At 39.4% G+C, this 14,404-nt stretch overlaps 1 long non-coding RNA gene across 1 annotated transcript in view; it reads left to right on the forward strand.

Moving 5' to 3' along the window:
• Nucleotides 1-10,946: 10,946 nt before the first annotated feature.
• The window catches only part of LOC107000477 (uncharacterized), a 34,062-nt gene continuing 30,604 nt past the window's right edge, over nucleotides 10,947-14,404 (forward strand). Inside the window, exon 1 of the long non-coding RNA XR_003720046.2 lies at nucleotides 10,947-10,999. This is a non-coding gene — a long non-coding RNA (uncharacterized LOC107000477). The remainder of the gene's footprint in view (nucleotides 11,000-14,404) is intronic.

Below are 14,404 nucleotides of genomic sequence, written 5' to 3' on the forward strand. Positions count from 1 at the left end.
AAGTACAAGTACAAACACCAGGTTTTGAATCCTCTGTAAACAGAGGCTGTGCTATGCATGAATAGGTAAGGACAGGTACCAGTTAAGGAATTCTGCCTCTGTTATTCCTAAACTAGTCACAAGCTGAGAAATGATGTGTTTCCAGTGAGGCCGAGAGACTATATAACAGTATTTACTAAGATCCTCTACTGGAAGCCAATGTGGCAAGTATAACACAGAAGAATCCCTTGCATCTGTGGTTTGCAAACTATTTCCTGCTGAGCAGAGGTGCCTCAGGGTACACTAGCTGGGAGAGAGAGGGAGAGAAGGAAAGAGTGAAGCTCCCACTCTTCTCTTTCTCCTGCTTCTGCCTCTACCAAAGCAACCAGCTCCTATCTGTGGGTCTTATGTCAGATTCTGTGCTGCTCAGAAAGAAAATAATTTGAAAAACACTCTAAAAAATATCTGTAGAGAAGTGCACCTTCCACATACATGGTATTATTATTATTGTGTATTTTTTGATGTTGTCACCTTAAGCAATCCAGACTGATGATGGAAAAAAACAAATTCTGACAAAATATACTTTAAAGGACTTATTCTGAGCCACTATGAGTGACTGCAGGGTGGATTACACAATCTCAAGAAATGCTGAGAAAGTGTGCTATTTGGTTTTAGTTACAGTTTTTAGTTACAGTTTGATTTCACACATTTCGGGTAAACCATAAATCAACCCAAGGAAGATATACATTGGTTTAGCCCAAAAAGGTGGGACATCTCGAAGCAAGAGCTTATAAGTCATAGGTGAGTTATAGAGATTCTTAAGTTGACAGTTGGTTGGGAGAGTTAAGCTATTGTCTAATGACTTGAAATCAGAGAAAGGAATACCCGAGTTAAGATATGGGGGTTGTGGAGACCAGGGTTTTTATTATGTAGGTGAAGCCTCTTAGGTAACAGCCCTCAAAAAGAATAGATGGTAAATGTCTCTTTTCAGACTTTGAAGGTGTCAGACTGTCAGTTAATCTCTCTCAGATGCAAGAAAGGCCTAGAATGGGAGAGGTCTGGCTACATTAATGGAGATTTTCTACAGATGCAAATTTTCCCCACAAAAGAGTTTGCAAGGCCATTTCAATCTGTTAACTCTGTGGCAGCCATTTCAAAATATGTCAAGGAAATATATTTTGGAGTAAAATCTTTGTATTTCTTTCAGCATCTGCTATCTGCCATGTGATGCTATACCAGAGTCAGGTTGAAAAGTAAGTCACATTATATAGTATTAACAAAACCCATCTGATGAGATCTTATGGTTTGTAGAGCGTGACTGCCCAGGTCCCTTTGACAGGAATTTGGAGAAGTGAAAAATGGTCAAAGTTTAGTTCTTAAGACAATTTGCAGAAATGAAGGTATGATAAAAGCAATACAAAAGCATAAACTTCCAAATCCAGTATTTTTCCCACTCTGGCTTTCTGAATCTTTAAAAGGATGCTTTCATTACCTTTTGGGCAGTTAGGAGGGAAAAGAAGAGTTTTTATTTAATTGAACTCTTTTCCATGCTTATTGAAATGTCCAGACTTTAAGTGTACAGTTTAAGTTTGCAAAATATAAACACTTCTGGAACTACTACCCAATCAAAATATAGAACATTTCTGTGACCTCTGGAAATTTTCTCATGACCATTTCTAGTCAGTGGTCCACAGAGTCAACCATTGTTCTGATCTGTATCATTATGAATTAGTTTTGTCCTTGACCGTCACATAATCAGACTCACATTCTGTATACTCCTTAGATCTGACCGCTTTCATTCAGCATTTTGAAGATCCATCTGTATTGTTGTTCACATCAGTAATTCACTCATTTTTATTGCTGAGTAGATTTCCATTTATGAATATGGCACAGTTTGTCTAACCTGTTGATGGACGTTTGAGTTGGTTTCAGTTTGGGGCTACTACAGAAAAAGCTGCCGTGAATATTCTTGCAGTTTTTGCATATGAATGTACATGAGTCTTAATTTATCTTGTGTAAATGCTTAGAAATGGGATTTCTGGTTCACATGATTACCATATGAAAATTGCCAAATAATTTTCCAAGATAACTGTAGCATGTTACAACCTCCTCCACAGAACTAAATGAGAGCTCCATTTGTTTTACAACCTTGACAAGATTTGGTGTGAATGGTCTCTTAAAACCTTTAGCCATTACAATGGTTGTAGTGGAATTTCGATGAGGTTTAAATTTTTTATTTCTGTAGTAACTAATATATATTTAACCCCTTTTCCACGTGCTTATTGACCATTCTTACATCTTCTTTTGTAAAGTGGCTATTTAAACCTTTGACCACTTTTATGGAGTTGTTGCCTTTTTATTATTAATCTGTAGGTGTTCTATAGCAAGTCCTCTGTCCTTTTCCACAGTTTATGCGTTGCCTATTCACTTTCTTAATGACATCTTTGTTGAGAAGTTTGCAATTTTGTTGATGTTAAATTTTCCTTTTTTTAAAAAAACTTTTATACTTAGTACTTTTTACAAAAAAAAAATTTGGGCTACTCCAAAACAGGAAAATATCCTCCTATTTTTCCTTCTGGAAGCTTTATAATTTTAGCTTTTACATTTAGGTCTATAAACAGTCTCTAATTTGGAGGTATGTATGAGGTAGGGATCAAAGTATTTTCCATGTGTCTTTATAGCAGCATGATTTATAATCCTTTGGGTATATACCCAGTAATGGGATGGCTGGGTCATATGGTACATCTAGTTCTAGATCCTTGAGGAATCGCCATACTGTTTTCCATAATGGTTGAACTAGTTTACAATCCCACCAACAGTGTAAAAGTGTTCCTATTTCTCCACATCCTCTCCAGCACCTGTTGTTTCTTTTTAATGATCGCCATTCTAACTGGTGTGAGATGGTATGGTGGGGGGAGCGGGGAGGGATTGCATTGGGAATTATACCTGATGTAAATGACGAGTTGATGGGTGCTGACGAGTTGATGGGTGCAGCACAGCAACATGGCACAAGTGTACATATGTAACAAACCTGCACGTTATGCACATGTACCCTAGAACTTAAAGTATAATAATAATAAAAAATAAAAAATAAAAAACAAAGTATTTTCCATACAGATATCCAGTTGTACCATCACCATTTCTTGAAATGAGTTTTCTTTGTTTTTAAATCTCACTGGATCTTTTGTTTGGAATCATTTTGCCATGTATGCACATTCCTATTTCTAGGCTCTCTAATGTGTTTCATTTATTTACACGTCAATAATTATTGTAGATTTATAATAAGCCTTGAAATCAAGGAGTATCAGTCCTCTAATTTTGTTCTTTTCCAAAATTGTAGGTCTTTTATTTTCATAAAAGTTTTGCATTAGTTTTTCAATTTCTGTAAAAATTCTGTTTGGGTTTTCATTAAGATTACATCAAAGCTACTGATCAATTTAGAAAGAATTGCCATTTTTAACAACATTGAGTATTCCAATTCATAAACAACACATATCACTTCATTTGCTTAGGACTTCTTTAATTTCTCACAGCAATATTTGTAGTTTTTGGCATAGTATAGCTTTGCACATCCTTTTTTTAGCTTTTATTTTAAATTCAGGGGTACACGTGAAGATTTGTTTTCTAGGTATGCTTGTGTCATGGGGGTTTGTTATGCAGATTATTTCATCAACCAAGTATTTAAGCTGAGTACTCATTAGTTATGTTTCCTGATCCTCTCCCTCCTCCCACCCTCCCCCCTCTGATAGACCTCAGTGGGTGTTGTTTTAGCTCCCACTAATAAGTGAGAGCTTGAAGTATTTGGTGTTCTGTTCCTGCATTAGTTTGCTAAGGATGATGACCTCCAGCTACATCCCTGTTCCAGCAAAGGACATTATCTCATTCTGTTTTATGGCTGCATAGTATTTCATGGTGTATATGTATCATATTTTCTTCAACCAGTCTACCATTGATGGACATTTAAGTTGATTCTATGCCTTTGTTTTTGTGAATGGTGCTGCAATAAACATACACATGCATGTGTCCTTATGATAGACCGATTTATATTCCTTTAAGTATATACTCAGTAATAGGATTGCTGGGTCAAATGGAAGTTCTGTTTTCAGATGTTTGAGAAATTGCCACACTGTCTTCCACAAATAGTTGAACTAATTTACACTCCCAACAACAGTGTATAAGTGTTCCTTTTTCTCCACAACCTCACCAACATCTGTTATTTTTTGACTTTTTAATAGTAACCATTCTGACCGGTGTGAGATGGTATCTCATTTGTGATTTTGATTTGCATTTCTTTAATGATCAGTGATGAGCTTTTTTTCATGTGCTTATTGGCTGCATGTATGTCTTCTTTTGAAAACTGTTCCTGTCCTTTGCTCACTTTTTAATGGGGTCATTTGGGTTTTTTCTGGTAAATTTGTTTAAGTTTCTTATAGATGCTGGATATATAGACCATTGTCAGATGCATAGTGTGCAAAATTTTCTCTCATTTTGCAGGTTGTATGTTTACTCTGTTGATAGTTTCTTTTGCTGTGCAGAAGCTCTTTAGTATTTTTATTAGATCTTATTTGTCATTTTTTTGGCTTTTGTTGCAATTGTTATTGGTATATTCACTATAAAATCTTTGCCTATTCCTATGTTGATTTGGTTTGGCTGTGTCTCTACCCAAATCTCATGTTGAATTCCCATGTGTTGTGGGAGATACCCGGTGGGTTGTAACTGAATCATGGGGTCATGTCTTTCCCATGCTGTTCCCATGATAGTGAACAAGTCTCACTAGATCTGATGGTTTTAAAAAGGGGAGTTTCCCTGCACAAGCTCTCTCTTCTTGTCTGCTGCCATGTGAGGCATGCCTTTCACCTTCCACCATGATTGTAAGGCCTCACCAGCCACATGGAACTGTAAGTTCATTAAACCTCTTTCTTTTGTAAATTGGTACCAGGAGAGTGAGACATTGCTAAAAAGATATCCAAAAAATGTGGAAGTGACTTTGAAAAATGTGAGGGTAACAGGTAGAGGTTGGAACAGTTTGGAGGGCTCAGAAGAACACAGGAAAATGTGGGAAAGTTTGGAACTCCCTAGAGACTTGTTGAATGACTTTGACCAGAATACTGATAATTATATGGACAACAAAATCCAGGCTGAGGTGGTCTCAGATGGAGATGAGGAACTTGTTGGGAACTGGCGCAAAGGTGACTCTTGTTATATTTTAGCAAAGAAACTGGCAAGATTTTGCCCTTGCCCTAGAGATTTGTGAAACTTTGAACTTGAGAGAGATGATTTAGGGTATCTGGTGGAACAAATTTCTAAGCAGCAAAGCATTCAAGAGGTGACTTGGGTGCTGTTAAAGACATTCAGTTTTGTAAGGGAAGCAGAGAATAAAAGTTCAGAAAATTTGCAGTCTAACAATGCAATAGAAAATAAAATCCCATTTTCTAAGAAGAAATTCAAGCTGGCTACAGAAATTTGCATAAGTAACACGGAACTGAAAGTTAATCCCCAAGACAATGGGGAAAATGTCTCCAGGGCATGTCAGAGGACTTCATAGCAGTCCCTTCCATCACAGGCCCAGAGGCTTAGGAGGAAAAAGTGGTTTTGTGGGCCAGGCCCAGGGTCCCTGTGCTGTGCGCACCCCAAGGACTTGGTGCCCTGTCTCCCAGCCACTCCAGCCATGGCTGAAAGGAGCCAACTTAGAGCTTGGGCAGTGGATTCAGAGGGTGCAAGCCTCAAGCCTTGGCAGCTTCCACATGCTATTGAGCCTGCCAGTGCACAGAAGTCAAAAATTGGGGTTTGGGAATCTCCGCCTAGATTTCAAAGGATGTATGAAAACTTCTGGATATCCAGGCAGAAGTTTGCTGCAGGGGTGGGTTCCTCATGGAGAACCTCTGTTAGGGCAGTGTGGAGGGAAATGTGGGGTCAGAGTCCCCACACAGAGTCCCTACGAGGACACCGCCTTGTGGACCTGGAAGAAGAGGGCCACTGTCTTCTAGATCCCAGAATAGTAGATCCACTGAGTGCTTGCACTGTGTGCCTGGAAAAGCCACAGACACTCAACACCAGCCCAAGAAAGCAGCCAGGAGGGAGGCTGTACCCTGCAAAGCCACAGGGGCAGAGCTGCCCAAGACCATGGAAACCCACCTCTTGCATCAGCGTGACCTGGAGGTGAGACATGGAATTAAAGGACATCACTTTGGAGCTCTAAGATTTGACTGCCCCACTGGATTTCAGATTTGCATGGGGCATGTAGCCCCTTGTTTTGACCAATATCTCCTATTTGGAACAGCTGTATTCCCCCAGTGCCTGTACCTCCATTGTATCTAGGAAGTAACTAACTTGCTTTTGATTTTACAGGCTCATAGGCAAAGGGATTTGCCTTGTCTCAGATAAGACAATGGACTGTGGACTTTTGCATTAATGCTGAAATGAGTTAAGTCTTTGGGTGACTATTGGGAAGGCATGATTGGTTTTGAAATGTGAGGACATGAGATTTGGCAGGGGGCAGGGTGGAATGTTATGGTTTGGCTGTGTCCCCACTCAAATCTCTTGTTGAATTTTCAAGTGTTGTGGGAGGGGACTGGTGGGAGGTAATTGAATCATGGGGCAGGTCTTTCCCATGCTGTTCTTGTGGTAGTGAATAAGTCTTACAAGATCTGATGGTTTTAAAAAGGGTAGTTTCTTTTCACAAGTTTCTTCTCTTGTCTGCTGCCATGCTTTCACCTTTCATCATGACTGTGAGGCCTTCCCAGCCACGTGCAACTGTAAGTTCAATAAATCTTTTTCTTGTGTTAATTGCCCAGTCTTGGGTATGTCTTGATCAGCATCATGAAAACGGACCAACACAATGTCCAGAATGGTATTGCCTAGGTTGTGGTTCAGAGTTTTTATAGTTTTGGGTCTTACATTTAAGTCTTTAATCCATCCTAAGTTGATTTTTGTATATGGTGTAAGGAAGGGGTCCAGTTTCAATCTTCTGCATATGATTAGTTAGTTATCCCAGCACCATTTATTGAATAGGGAATACTTTCCCCAATGCTTGTTTTCATCAGCTTTGTTGAAGATCAGATAGTTGTAGGTTTGGGGTCTTATTTCTGAGTTTTCTACTCTGTTCCATTGGTCTGTGTGTCTATTTTTGTACCAGTACTATGCTGTTTGCTTACTGTAGCCCTGTAGTATAGCTTGAAGTCAAGTAGGATGATGCCTCCATCTTTGTTCTTTCTGTTTAGGATTGCGTTGGCTATTTGGGCTGTGGTTTGGTTCCATATGAATTTTAAAATAGCGCTTTCTATTTCTGTGGAGAATGTCATTGGTAGTTTCATAGAAATAGCATTGAATCTATAAATTGCTTTGTACAGTATGGCTATTTTAATGATATTGATTCTTTCTATCCATGAACATGGAGTGTTTTTCCATTTGTTTGTGTCACCTCTGATTTCTTTGAGCAGAGGTTTGTACTTTTCCTTGTAGAGATCCTTCACCTCCCTAGTTAGCTGTGTTCTTAGGTATTTTATTCTTTTTGTGGCATTTGGGAATGGGATTGTGCACCTGATTTGCCTCTCGGCTTGACTGTTGTTGGTGTATATGAGGGTGAGTAATTTTTTTATGTTGATTTTGTCCTGAGACTTTGCTGAAATTGTTTATCAGCTTGAGGAGCTTTTGGGCAGAGACTGTGGGGTCTTCTAGGTATAGAATTATGCCATCTGCAAACAGGGATAGTTTGACTTCCTCTCTTCCTATTTGGATGCCCTTTATTTTTTTCTCTTGTGTGATTGCTCTGACCAGGACATCCAATACTATGTTGAATAGGTGTGGTAAGAGAGGACATCCTTGTCTTATTCTGGTTTTCAGTGGAAATGCTTCCAGCTTTTGCCCATTCAGTATGATGTTGGGTGTGGGTTTGTCATAGATTGATTTTATTATTTTGAGGTATGTTCCTTCAATGCCTAGTTTATTGAGAGTTTTTAACATGAAGGGATGTTGAATTTTATCAAAAGACTTTTCTGCACCTACTGAGATAATCATGTGGTTTTTAGTTTTAGTTATGTTTATGTGATGATCACATTAATTGATTTGTGTATGTTGAACCAACCTTGCATCTCAGGAATAAACCCTACTTGATCATGGTGGATGTGTTTTTTGATGTCTTGCAAATCTTTCATTGGGTTTATTCCAATGTAATGTTTTTTTGATGATAATGTAAATAATATAGTTATTCTTGCTGCCATTTTCAAAATTGACACTTCTGGCCTAGAAATACACTTGATATTTTTACATTAAACTTAGATCCTGTGATCTTGACAACTTAACATATTTGTTCTGAGAGTTTATCAATTCTTTTAGGTTTTCTACATATACAATATGCTGTCTTCAAATAAAAAATAGTTTTACTTCTTATTTTCCAATATTTTTAACTTTTATTTATTTTTTATGCCTTAATGTATTGGCTAGGACTTACAATACAACGTCGAATCGAAGAGGAAGGGATGACAAAGAGTACCCTGGATATTTCTTTACTGTCCTCCCAGAAGGAGGGAGGTGGTCAGCTGGAACACACCCTTTCCTGCTGTGTATGGCCTGCTTGACCACTGTTTCTACACCTCCAGGCCATTTGCTCTCCAAAACAGTACCCTATAAGAATCTCCTTATCATCCTTAATATTTCAACTTAATTAACATCTTGCCATAGATTCCTTAATTGACAACCCTATCTAAGTAGCATCCCTCTCTATCCTGGTGCAATGCACCACACCCCCTCATACATTTCTAACCATAATTATTATTTTTATTTAGTTAGTTGTTTATTATCTGCATCTCACACAAAATTTAAGCTCCCCACAAGCAAGAACTTTGCTTGTCTTCTTTACTAATGTATCTGGGGAGCCTAGCAGAGAACCTGCTGTTTAAACAAATGTCTAGCAGATGAATAAATAGGCCTTTTACAAAATACTTGTCCTGCTCAGAGGAGAAATCATAGACACTCCCTTTGCTCCATAGAGAGGAAGACAACGAGGAGAGGGGACACATTGCATAGCCCTGAGCACATTGCTGCCAATCCTCAGGTATGAAAAGTGTAAATTTATGTCACATGTTTCCTCTGAAATGTCGCAGGTGTCATATGAAGAACAGGAAAAAGGATATGTGATCTGCCTCAAGATCAGAGCAGGAGAGAAGAGAACTGGTTAGGTCATTATTAGCCAGGATTCTCTAGAGGGACAGAATTAATAGGATAGATGTATATCTAAAATGAAGTTTATTAAGGAGTATTAGCTCACATGATCACAAGGTAAGGTCCAACAATAGTTCGTCCGCAAGCTGAAGAGCAAGGAAGCCAGTCCGAGTCCCAAAGCTGAAGAACTTGGAGTTGGATGTTTGAGAGGAGGAAGCATCCAGCATGGGATAAACGTGTAGGCTCGGAAGCTAAGCCAGTCTAGTCCTGCCACGTTCTTCTGCCTATTTTTATTCTGGCCAAGGTGGCAGCTAATTAAAGGGTCCTCATCCAGATTGAGGGTGGGTCTGCCTTTCCCACTCCACTGACTCAAATGTTAATCTTCTTCAGCAACACCCTCACAGACACACCCAGGAAAAATACTTTGCATCCTTCAATCCAAAGATGGCGCTCAATATTAACCGTCACAGTCATGAAGGGACTTGCGGGTCAAGATATCATAGGATTTTGAATGAGGGACTCATAGAATTACATCTGGGCTTGAGAAGGTTGTGTTCAGCGGCCACGTGGACCAATTGTAGAGAGTTGAGAGTGGAAGCAGCATACCAGTAAGAAGTCAATGCCTTGGTCCACTCAGTCCATTGGTCCAGGCTGTACTAAAATATCATAGCTTGGGGGGTTATCAACAACAGAAATTTACCTCTCACAGTTCTGGGGCTTAGGAATTCTAAGATCAGGGTGTTGGAAAACTTGGAATCTAGGGAGGGTCTGCTTTCTGTTTCATAGATGGTTGCCTTCTCACTCTCGTCCTGTGGTGGAAGGGGCAAGGCAGCTTTCTGAGGTCTCTTCTCTAAGGGCACTAATCATGACCTAGTCACCCCCCAAGGGCTCCATCTCCTAACATCATTACATTGGTGATTAGGTTTTAACATACGAATTTGAGGGCACATAAACATTTAGATGATAGCAGCCAACAACAAGAGTGAAAGGCAAGGAATAGTGATAGAGTGACAGTGGATGTGGAATCAAACGGAAATCATAAGAGAATCTGTGATCAGGTTAGCATGGGGGCCAAGAGAGCAGAGTAGAGTTAAAGATGTTGCTTAGTGTTAACAATTAAAAAGAAAACAAAAGTGCAAGGCTCAACTCGTCCTAATCTAACCTGCCCTCTTGACTTCCAGCACAATCTCCAAGCACAACTTGTTGGAAAATCAGGGCTGCCTTTTTGCAACTGTCCCTTGCTTCCTCACTGTTCGAAGTTCTCACAGAAGTCTAAATGAATCCCACATAATGTAAAGCAAAAGGAATAAATAGCTTACTTAAAACTCAGACCTTTTATTTTTTTAAGATTCAGGGAGTACATGTACAGGTTTGCCATGAGTGTATTGTGTGACGCTGATGTTTGGGCTTCTAATAATTTCAGCACCCAATTAGTAAACACAGAACCTGATAGGTAAAAATTCAGATTTTTAAAAAATAAGATGTTACTTTTCTTTCTTTCTGTCATCTTAGGAAAAGAGAAAACCTCAGTGGCTTTCTTTTTTCTTCACCACATTTGGGTTTTCTTTGGGGAAAAAGCTCAGGATAAAACCAGATCTGCATTAAGCACCTGTTTCTCTGCAAAGTCACAGACAGCTCTCTGCTTTAGCAGCACTTTTTATTTTTTTTGGTTCCCTCTTCAAGAGCATTTGGATAATAAAAGAAAAGGCCATTACCCTACACACACACCCACTACCAGCTGCATTGAGAACACAAATGTGGATTCTGTCAAGTAGTTGGCAGAGGAAGCCCAGCTCCCAGCTCCAAGCAGCCACACCACAAATGGCGTCAACTTCAGGCTGTGTTTTGTGTCCTCTCTGAGGTGAGTAGTTTGTTTTCAAACCATGTAGATGATACTAGTATTCAGGTTGGTTTTTCAGTGCTGTCTGCAGGGACTGAAGTTTCAAAATGAGGCAAGAGGGACTGTCTGAGGGTAGAGGGGGCCATGCGGGATTTTCAGAATCCTGCTGCCTTGTCTGGCACCAGTGGGCACAGCAAGGCTGGAGCATGGGGTCTCCCTGCCGTGGATGCCCAAATAAAAGGATTCGGAGGGCAAAAAGTTGACTTCAAACTTTCCAACTTCATCAGCTTCCCATAGTATCTGGCAACCTCGAATCTTTTCCAGCTCATATTAAAATGACTCTGCTTCTTTAAAGAGATGTAAAAATGAAGATTGAGTGATGGAACATTACTCCTCAAAGAGGCTCAGATGAATTCCAGATGTACAGAAGAGTATAGTGGGGAATAGGGAGGAGATGTCTAGTGTCTTTCTCCCAGTTCTGCCATGGATTTGCTGTGAGATCTGGGGAAATCCATATAACCTCTCTGATTTTTTGTTTCCTTATCTATAAAATGTGGGGATATGTATAAATGATCTGTACCATCCCTTTCAGAAAAATAGCAAAATAAAGACAAAACTGATTCTGTTATCTCTGCCATGCTGACATCTAGTTTCTACTTGAATGTTCCCAGTGACAAGGAACTTGCTACATTTTAAAATGACTCAGTTTGAGTGCTGGAGGTTTGTTTCTTGTATCTCTTCCTTTCTTTACTGTGTCAGTACAAAAGGAAATTCATTTCTGAAGGGACCATTTCTAGGATCAACACTAATATATTAAAGTTCTAAAAATACCATATCACTTTAGTAAGAGCTACCCAGCATTTATTTACTTGCTGCCAGATTCCTTGGAATTTTCTTAGCTTGACTCAAAATATTCATGCAAACCAAGCTAAAAAGGAAGAGAAGGCAAAGGAAAACACAGTAGTTCTCTTTTTAATTTTTAATTTTTTCTACCTGAACAATGATAGTTTTTAAGGACAACATTTCTCACAGAATGGAAAAAAATGAGAGCTAGAATTGCTGGTTATCTTCATCCAACTCTTCTTTTGATCCAGCAGAGAAACTAAAGACAAGATAAGTGATGTGACCTACCCAAGGTCACACAGCTGAGATTAAGCCCACATTTCTGGACTCCTAATTCTCAACATATAAATCCATAGATGTTTTCCAAAGAGTGAACCACGAAACGGATTTTTTAAGCTACCAGAAGGTGGTTTTGGGGAGAAGGGGAAATGGGGAGTCAGGTTCTATGGTCAAACGTATTTGGGAAATGCTAGTTTGTTTTGTTTTGTTTTATAGCATGGATTCTCAGAAATTTAAGTATGCTATATTGTTGGGACACAGTCAGGAAAGCAGTAACCGCTGTAGATTTCTAGCAGAAAAATATTTAATGCAGGCGATTGGGAGCTTACAACTTTATTGGAAGACCTGAAGTTGCAAAGATCAGGTAAAGCCACCATTAGATCCAAAGAGCACCACAGTTAGGAAGTTGCTGTCGCTATCACTAGTGTCTCCAGACCTGAGGTAACTAATATTCACGGGAATGTCTGGAAAGGACAGGAAAACATTGCATCTAACAAATCTCAGAGGTGCTCCAGCCGCTTGCTGGAGAAACAACAGTAGATCTCTCCCTTTTGCCTTTTATTTTTCATGTAAGTGCTTCTCCATTGGCAGCATCTAGTCTGAACTCTGTTCCCTCTGGAATCTTAGTAATGCAGTTATCAGGCTTCTAGCCCCTAGAATGCAGTAGAGATCACAGAAGAGAGTGGTCTATTTTGTTTATTGTTGTTTTTGGAAATGATATCCTCACCCAATTTGAGGTCCCCACTGGAAGCCTGTCAATTCCCTTTCTTGAGCAACTGATTAAGCCCACACTCAAACCATTTTCCTTATTGGGCTCTCATACTGAAAACCGCTATGCACTCACCCAAATAGCCTGGGGCCAGAACTCAGACAATTAGGGACAGTCTCTATGCACTGGAGTCCACAAAATTATTCAAATTAGCCAATTCACAGGAAGCCTGTGAAACCCTGCTTGCCATACACCAGACATAAATTTCTCTCTGCATCTCCAGTTTGCTGTTATCCTATCCCCGGGTGCAACTCCCTGCGTGGCCCTGCGTGGCAGCCTTCTCTCCTTCAGAGATGTAAGTAACTAAGAGTTCTGCCCCTCATTTAGCTGAATATCTTTGTTTTGTGCCCACCATTAAAGAATTTTTGGATTTTATAAAGCAGGGGGCGGGAATGGAACAGAGTTACTACAATCAGTCTAGTGCATCTAATAATGAGCATTGAAGCCGTCCAGTGGAGATACGGTATTTAGTGTTTCCGAAACTTCTTTAACCACATGTCTTCATTTTCAGAGGCAACACTTACTGATATATGTCAGAAGGTATCAAGGTTTCATGAAACTCATTTTGGGCATTATTGTTTAAATTATAATTTCAAGGGTTCATATACTTTGAAGGCCCTCTAACCCAGAAGGAAGCAGGACTGGTGATGTAGTGGCCTGAGCTATACTATCAGGGCATTCATGATCACCACAGGATTATAGTGTAATCCATAGTACAGTTGCCATTGTACTATGGATTATACTGTACATAAAGATTATTATTCTGCCTAGATAGTCCCAGCTGGTAGATTTGTACAGGACTTACCGAACTCATATTTCTGTAATCAAAGCCAACTTCTTCTTTGTTTCCTATCCAAATCCTAGTTGATTATCAATATCCAACTCAAGTCCTTTCTCTTCAACAGGAAATTCAATGATTAGCTCAGCTTTCTCTCATCTCTTCATTCTCTGAAATCTTGACATGCTGTCAGCACTTGTCACAAATCTGCCTGTGACATCTCTTGTACTACTTCCTTGCTCTATTTAACAGCTCTTCTCTTATCCCCAGCTGCATTGTAATCTTCTCAAAGGAAGCTTGGATGCTGCTGGGCACCTCCTTAAACGTTTAGAGCAATGCTAAGCACATAATGGGTACACAGATAATTGTGGGCCAGATAAATTAATTAGTTGGCCACTTCAGTTTCTCATACAAGGATTTTCTGTTATTGTTTTGTGTTGTTTTAGAATTTTAGTTGAAGCGGAACCTAGCTTGCATGTGGGTATATTTGTTCATGCAGATGAGAGAAAAGCAGAGTTCCATAAAAACTACTATTATCAAGTGGTAGAAGTGATTTTCCTTACGTAACATTTCTTAGCTATTTTGGTGTTCTTAAACCATGAAGAGCAATGTGACACTTACAAAGTCCTAAGTGACTTTCTTCCTTCCAAGAATTATTTCAGGCTTGGGTTCCCAGCAATTCAGAGGCAATTTCTATTTCTGCCATGTTCATACTTTGCATCTTTATAGCCTTTAAATTTTTTAAAATGTATATGGT

This window comes from Macaca mulatta, chromosome 10, assembly GCF_049350105.2.
Source record: "Macaca mulatta isolate MMU2019108-1 chromosome 10, T2T-MMU8v2.0, whole genome shotgun sequence".
Taxonomy (NCBI): Eukaryota; Metazoa; Chordata; class Mammalia; order Primates; family Cercopithecidae; genus Macaca; species Macaca mulatta.